General features: G+C 33.0%; 1 pseudogene; it reads right to left on the bottom strand.

Moving 5' to 3' along the window:
- Positions 1–3,706: 3,706 nt before the first annotated feature.
- On the bottom strand, positions 3,707–4,764 carry LOC148767371 (transcription factor MYB44 pseudogene; annotated as a pseudogene).
- Positions 4,765–8,335: the final 3,571 nt, after the last annotated feature.

The raw sequence follows: 8,335 nt of genomic DNA, 5'->3' as shown, positions 1-8,335 counted from the left end.
GAGATTTGGTTACGAAAGATATGTGGAAGCGGAGTTCATGCATGTGTAGCCCGACAAGAAAACCTATGATGTATCGCTTTCGAGCTCTTGTTCATTAACTGCACAAGGCATTAAGCTAACGGATTAAAGATAAACAGATGAGCATATATTAAAAAAAAAAAAAATGTTGAAGCTATATAATTAATAATTAATGAGTGTGTGTATACATAATACATGTAGGGGAGGGGGGCCATGAATGAATAATGATGCATATCTTCTCTATAGCTGTACAACCCAATGTACTCTCATGGAGATCACTTATACCTAATCTTGTAATAAGATATTTAATTAGAAACAAAGTGAAATAACGAATAAATTAATTTATTAGTATATATATATCAAGAAATATTTGAGTTTAACTTATTTTGAAGGTTGAAGTAGCTAGAAAGTAGAAGACAAACTACAACCTAAGAGCCTGTGGAATGTTTTCTTGAAATTATGATCTCTGGGAAATATATCCATATAAATATATAATGTGTGTGTGTGTGTGTGTGTGTGTGAGAGAGAGAGAGAGAGAGAGAGAGAGAGAGAGAGAGAGAGAGAGAGAGAGAGAGAGAGCTTGCCATATATTCGGGCCGGGCCCTTGAAAGATTATTTGTTAGACAACTATATAATATAATGTTGGCTTGTTTGCGATTTATAAAAAAGAACACAACTAATTAAACGGTTAAATCTTTATAAATTAATATACAGTTGAGACTAGCAAAATTCTGTGAATTTAGCAGAATAGCAGCTAACAAATTAATTGATACTTAGTAGTTTACGCATGAATTAATATTAAAAGACCTGTCAGAAACCGATTGATTTTCTTCCTGTTAAAACCGGTCACACATGTGTCCGTAATTCGGCAACTCATTTCAACCAATACTAAAGCCCCGTTTTTTGGTAGTCGAGCCATGGCCAGCCAATAAAATTATTTAAATGATGTTATTAACTAATCGAGTATTAAATTATATCGAGAATCTATGTCGTCATTATATAGTGTGTCTTGATGGAACGACACCGTAGTACTATTGGCATGCTCACAAGTTTAATTCTAACCTAAATAAGGAAATTTCTAATGAGGAACGAAACAAACACTATGGCCACCGACATTAAAATGATAATAAAACATTTGATAATTTAATTTAATAATAAAAGAAAGTAATTAAAAGGAAGATAAAGGGAAAGAGCAAAAAAAAAAGAACCAAGCCTAACACGATTAGGTTAGGTACTATTAAGTATTAAGTACGAATTAAGGGATTCAATTATTTGATTTAGAGTTAGATAGGGTATTCTACAATTAAGGAAAACTCAAGGCCTAACACGTAAATTGTAAAGTTTAATAACATAGTCACCATCATGTTCATGTATTAGATTTTTAATTAGGTATATCTAATATTATTTGTAGAGTTGTAATAATATCTTATATATACATTATTGTAAAAAGAGTAATTCTTTGCATTTTCTGAAAATATCTATGTATTTTGGCTGCCAAATTTATTGCAGTGCAACTGAAATGATGGTCTCCGTGACATCCTCACTGGCGGAAGATAATGAACGCAAGGGGGGCCATGGCCCCCCCAAGAAATACTCTCTCTCTCTCTCTCTCTCTCTCTCTCTCTCTCTCTCTCTGTATATATAGTGTATTTTATTTTTATTTAAAATGCTTATGTAGTGGCCTACTGGCCTCAATAAGAAAACAATTATTATATCTATACCTTTTAAAATTAACTTTGATAAATGATAATTAATCCTCCAAAATATTTTTCAAAAACCTATGATAAAAAAACAATTTAACATAAATATGAAAATATTTGTTAAATCTCTTATTTTATGGATTGCTAGTATTGTATTAATTATTTTGGACATACTATATTATAAATATTTTACTTAATTGTGGTTCGATTTATCGATTAATTTCCCTAAAAAAAATTGGGATTAATGTTGCCTCTGAACCCCCAATAAATTTAATTCACCGGATGAGGACGGCCCCGAAAGGTTTACTAAACACATCCATACACACACTTGTCGTCGGAGACACCTGTCACCAAGGATGTTCGATACAAGTTCAAGCCCTCTGAAAATGCATCGTCCACGTTAATTTTAATTAAAGATACACACCCCCACGGAGGTGCACGGTTCCCAAACCTCTTGGTAAGTCCGTTTCGTGAGTTGAAACAATTCCTCCCCATGCAGCACTCGGCCGTTACGACGATCCAACAAAACGCCAACAGACCACCACAGCCAAGATGAGGGATTCTTTATTATTCAAATCCCGGTGAACCAACTCCATACTATCAACTCGCCGAACGAGAACCGGAGGTCGATTCCAAATATTGTACACCCCTGTGTGCCTGTGGCCCAGGCTAGCCAACCAACCCTCCGCCAGATGATCTTCCAATGTCGATTACCTGGCCCAAATTAATTTAGAGCCTACGTTAAAAGAAAAAAAAAAGAAAAAAAATTCAATTATTTGATAATGGCTTTGGGCTATGTTGAAAGAAAGAAAAAAGAAATCTATATTACCAAATTGGGCTTTATTTGTCTCCCAAATTTTCTTATAATTGGGATCCAATTATAACATGGGCCCAAAGCCCATAGGTTTAATTCTATTATAATGGATGCAATTGTCTAATTTCCCATATATTTGGAAATTGGGTCCCACTCCCACCAGTTGTTCAAACTCAACTGTTGTACAAAATACACCCCATGTATTTGACTTTGAATATTCAGACACACGAGTATTTGACTACGCCTTCATCTTATCCAAAACTGAACCCAAAGTCAAATAAGGACCATGAATTTTCACTTCATTAATTTAATTAATAAAAAAAGAAAATTCAATTCTGATGTTAAAAATAAATCACCTGGGACATAAGAGCTGCGTGAGCAAAGTAGGTCACGTGCTCACGAGTTAAATGGTCCTGAATACTAATTAACAAAATAATCATGTGAACAGAAAACACGTAATCTAAGCCGGGGTTCATTTGGCGGAAACTCCTCCGACGCTCAAATCAGACGTGCGGATAGTCGGTAATTGTAGAATAATTCAAATATAAAAATTGATTGAATAATAATAATAACGTACCTTGATTAAATGAACTTAAGTTCTATTTATACTTTATTGATTGGGCCGAGGTCATTTTATCGGGCCCAACCTTATTTGGATGTGATTGGGCCTCCGTATAAATAGCTATTAAATTGAGCCTGTGGCCCAGTAAATATGAATTTATTGGGCTAGGCCAATAGGCATATCAAATTTGAACCCATGAATATATAAGGGCATAAATGTCATAATAAACTAAAAAAATATAGTTATTCAGCAGTCTATACTCTTTAGTCGTGAATCTACACATAATCACATATATATATATAGGGGCTCTTTGAGAAAACCCCCTCACTATTTTTTTTAATTGAGGGAGGCCCAAAATATTTTAGTCCATTTGAGAAAAGTCCACACCCATTTTGAGCCATTATGCTTTCCAGCTTTGCCCCCGCCCACCACATCAGCACTGGGTCACGCTCAGCAGTTTTTTTTTTTTTTTTTTTTTTTCCGTTTTTTCTTAATCGACTATGAAGCATAGTCGATTAAGCCTTAATCGACTATGCTTCATAGTCGATTAAGGAAATTATTTAATTATTTAATTTTTTTTTTGTTTTTTTAATTCTTTTTTTCTATATCACGTGTATTAATCGACTATGATGAAGCATAGTCGATTAAGAATCTGCTACTAAACATAACAAATTACAACTGCGAAAAAATGCAAAATCAACTATATTTTAGTTAGAAAAAAAAAAGATATAAACGTTATAAATGATTTATACAATTGAAACAATAAACAAGAAATCCAAAAAAAATAAAAAAAAATGGAGTCGATCAACCTTAATCGAATACCAGAACATAGTCGATTAGCTTAATCGACTATGAACATGTACATAGTCGATTAAGGTTGATGGATGATGGGATTAACAGCTAAGGGTTGAGTTGACTCGGTCCTGTGATTGGTTGACTCGGTCGGGTCAACTCCGGGTAGAGACAGGCTGAGACTGGTCGTCGGGTCAACGACGGAGGAAGAAGCGGTTTCAACCAAAACGACGCCGGATCTCGCCACCGGTTTATAGACATGGGAAGGCAGACTCGAATCGCTGGCGTCCGACCCGGACGGGCTGCCCGGGTTGAAGTACATACCCGAAACGGGTATACCCGACCCGTCGCTGACGGATCTCTTCAACGGCCGCTCCGGCTGACCACCACCACCGTAATCTCCGCCACCGCCGTCGTTGTTATCGAAGTTACCGCCTTCGTCGGAGCTCAAGGAGGAGCACTTGCGCTTGAGGGTTGAGTTCCAGTGGTTTTTGATGGCGTTGTCGGTTCGACCCGATAGATTCATCGCAACACCGGCGACGGCGATGGATTCCTCACTCCAGCAGCTGACGCGTGCGCGGAGACGATGGCGGCGGCGGCGGCGGCGGCGGAATCCTCCTTACTCTCCTGTTGAGCTTTCTCCTGTTGAGATTTCTCACTAATTTGTGTGTGTGTGTGTGTTTTTATGTGTGCGAGAGAAAGAGGAGAGAGAGAGAGAGAGAGAGAGAAAGAGAGAGAGAAGAGATAAGAGTGAGAAAGGGTGGTTTGGGAATTATTAAATAATATTTGGGTAGAATATTAGGTAAGGGGGTTTTCTCTAATTATTTTTGGGAGGGGGGTTTTTCTTAACTCATTTACCTAGATGAGGGGGGTATTGCTAATTATCCCATATATATATATATATTTAATTAGATCAACGGTTCGAATGTAGCCATAAATTGGCCCCCCTATATATTAAATCACATATTATCCGGCCCCCTACCAAGAATTATTAGTAATTTTCATTTTTGTTTTTGAGTTGAATATTCTAGTTGATACTAGAACCTAGACCCATTTCGCACTCTCCAATCCCAAGTCTCACATATTTAATTAATAATTTAATAATATCATACATGCATGTATGTGGCATGATTCACCATACACGACAAACATATATATGGATAGATAGATACATGGCAATGTATGTATGTATGTATGTAGATGAAAGCCAAAAAAGGTAGGCGCGTCATAGTCAGAGCTGAGTCAGAGGCACTCCGACAAGTCAATCTCATGACCTTTCCTCTTGTCTATGTATGGTATGAGTGGGTCGATTGTAATTTTTTTTTTTTTTATGATGATCATGATGTATACATTCCCCATTTTTTATTTTTATTTTATTTATTTAATCCCTATTTATTTTTTTAATAAATATTAGGTTTAATATTCCATTAACCTCAATTAATTTAGCGAAATATTCTGTTAAATGTCAAATTATCGAGTTGGTAACTTAGCACGTTCTCAACTAATTGTGACCGAAAAAATTATCGAGATCATTAATTTATCGAATATTAATTTATGGAGTTTCTGCTATATTTTTATAAAATAACATCGCAATTAAGCACTTTAGTGGATAAAATGGAAGTCACTATTAAACATGGAAAATGAAGTAAGCAAATACGTAACAAGTTTCTTAACAATGGCCAAATAATATTATTGGCTGATTTATTTTTGTCTTCTTCTTTTAACCAAAGAATTTCAAACTAAAACGTAAACTTAAATCATCAATGCTTTTCTTTCCCCCCATTTAATTAATTAATAGATATTTGATTAATCGTTTTCTACATTTTTAAAATCGCATGATTCATGATGAAACAAACATGTATGTTGCTTTTGTTGTTATAGAAAATATCATTTATATAGTTTACAAACTAAATGCCCATGAATATTTTCTTTTATAAAAAATTAGTTGAGTTAAATCATTTTTTTTTATTTTTTTTAATAATATTATCCATTAAGATAAGTAAAATTAATTAAACATTAGTTACGATCCTTGGACTATCTAATGTGAAGAGAATAAAAATGCATGCTTCTAGTATGGAGCTGCAGCAAGTTGTTCGAATTTAAGCTCTGCACGCAAATTAATTTTTTCAATCAACAACTGAATCTTGTCAAAAAAATAATACAAATTATATATATATATATATATATATATATATATATATATATATATATATATATATATATATATATATATATATATATGTGCAACATGTCAAATACTAAAGTTTTAAATTTTGACTTTTTCAATCACTCCATCCACACTGATGTTTTAGTGATGAACACGAAAAATATCAACTGGATCGGATCCGATTTATTTCAACTAAACTTAATATAAACCGGATCCTTATGAACCGAACCGGATTTAATCGGATCCATAGAACCGGATCCAAATTGCCACCCCTAATATATATATATATATATATATATATATATATATATATGTGTGTGCAACATGTCAAATACTAAAGTTTTAAATTTTGACTTTTTCAATCACTCCATCCACACTGATGTTTTAGTGATGAACACGAAAATGTAATTTTGTTTTTTATATCTTGTAAACAAGGATTAAATTACCAAAAAATTCCTCGTGTTTGGGTACTTACAATTAGCCTCTCAACTATGAATCTTCTTATATGTCAATCTTTATAGTGTCACATTCGACAGAATTTTCTAGATTTCGGAGAATGTTCTTTAGTTTGTGCTCGTTTTGTGAAAAAAATACAGTTTCTGATGTTCCACAATCTGATATTTACAAACCAAACAGACACATCTTATGATCATCTTGTTTCAAAATGTGGAGTAAAAATGGTAGAAACTAGAGAATATTCCACATAATCTAGAAGATTCCATTAAAGGAAGAAGATTTATAGTTGATGAATGTGATTGTAGTTACCCAAACATAAAGGACTTTTTTATAATTTCACCTCATCTCAGGGAGGTGCGGCATAATTTACTCTATATTATATATTACACACACCAATTTATTCGAAATTTTGTTACGGTCCTCAAATTGCGATATCACATCAATATTTTTTTTGTAACAGCTTACCTAAACACATTATTTTCTTCATATATTCCTAATCCCATTATCCAAAAGTAAATAATTTCTCGCAAGATGATGACAATATATATTTATTTATTTATATAAATATTTATTTTTTGGGTTTCCTCTCTTAATCTCTATTGATTCTTCGTGCAATCGAAAAGGTAACAAACGTCATTTTTTAATATATATATCAATAAAGCTTGTCCACAAACATGACATTTTGAAAGTGATAGCACTAAAATTATTATTACTAATTGTGTATAATATATAAGAGATCATATATATTATGTATTCATAATGAATCGTCACTTAATATTCTATTAATTATTCGAGTAAATTACGCTTGAAAATGAAAAACATCCCCATCTCCATCTTCATCTCCATGCGTTACAAACAAATTAAAAAAGAAAAAAAAAATCGAAGTGGCTTATCGATCATTTTCCAATGAAAGTCACCATTATTCGAAAACAATCCCTTTGTACATACGAAAGATCTATAATTCACGTAGCTATTTAAGCTTCTTAAAGGTTATAAACTAACTCGTATAATTCAAAGGATTACGTCCGTCCATTTTTTGACAACGAAAGTGAGCATACATTAAATCGGATTTCCGCGTAACGATCTTTTTCCGAAATTTATTAATTACTATTAGGGGCAACTAATTTTGCAAGAAAAAGAAGCTTCTGGAAGCCTCTTTCATGACCTAAATCTTCATGCAAACTATTGGTTGGCGTTGCATGCACGATTTGAAGAATTATGTTAATTTTTTTCAAAAAGAAAATTAAAAAATATATATATCGATGTCCATGCATGAATAAATCAAAATAAAAAAAATATATAAAAGTTATGAATTAATGAAAGTGGGCTTAGCCTTGATCGGGAAGAAACGTCACCGTATTAAAAAAAAAAAAAAAAAAAAAAAAAAAAAAAAAAAAAAAACTTTTAGTACACACGAAGAGCTTTAATTCACGTAGCTATTAAAGGTTCTTAAAGGTCATAAATCATAAATTTTCAATTTTGAAAGGATTGGTCCATTTCTTGACAACGAAAGTAATTAAACAAAAATAATTAGTTCAGATTTCAGCGTGTGGTTGCAGTGTTAAACTCTTTTACCTAACTCTATTAATTACAATTAGGAGCACTAATCAAGAAGAAGCTGCTGGAAGCCGCTTTTATGACTTGATCGATAACCTGTCTTCCACGCTCACGCCGTACAAATTATATATATTAAAAGACATGAAAAAAAGGAAAAGAAAAAACAGAGTAATATCAATTTAGGATTTATAAACTATTTCATTTGCTACAAAGGGTAGTTTACAGAATTCGTTCTATCTCAAAAGTATTATTTTTATAATTTACCCTAT

The sequence above is a fragment of the Erythranthe guttata genome, chromosome 10 (genome assembly GCF_056151865.1).
Source record: "Erythranthe guttata isolate IM_541 chromosome 10, IM_541, whole genome shotgun sequence".
NCBI classification, from domain to species: Eukaryota; Viridiplantae; Streptophyta; class Magnoliopsida; order Lamiales; family Phrymaceae; genus Erythranthe; species Erythranthe guttata.
This window is presented reverse-complemented; position numbering and strand designations above follow the sequence as displayed.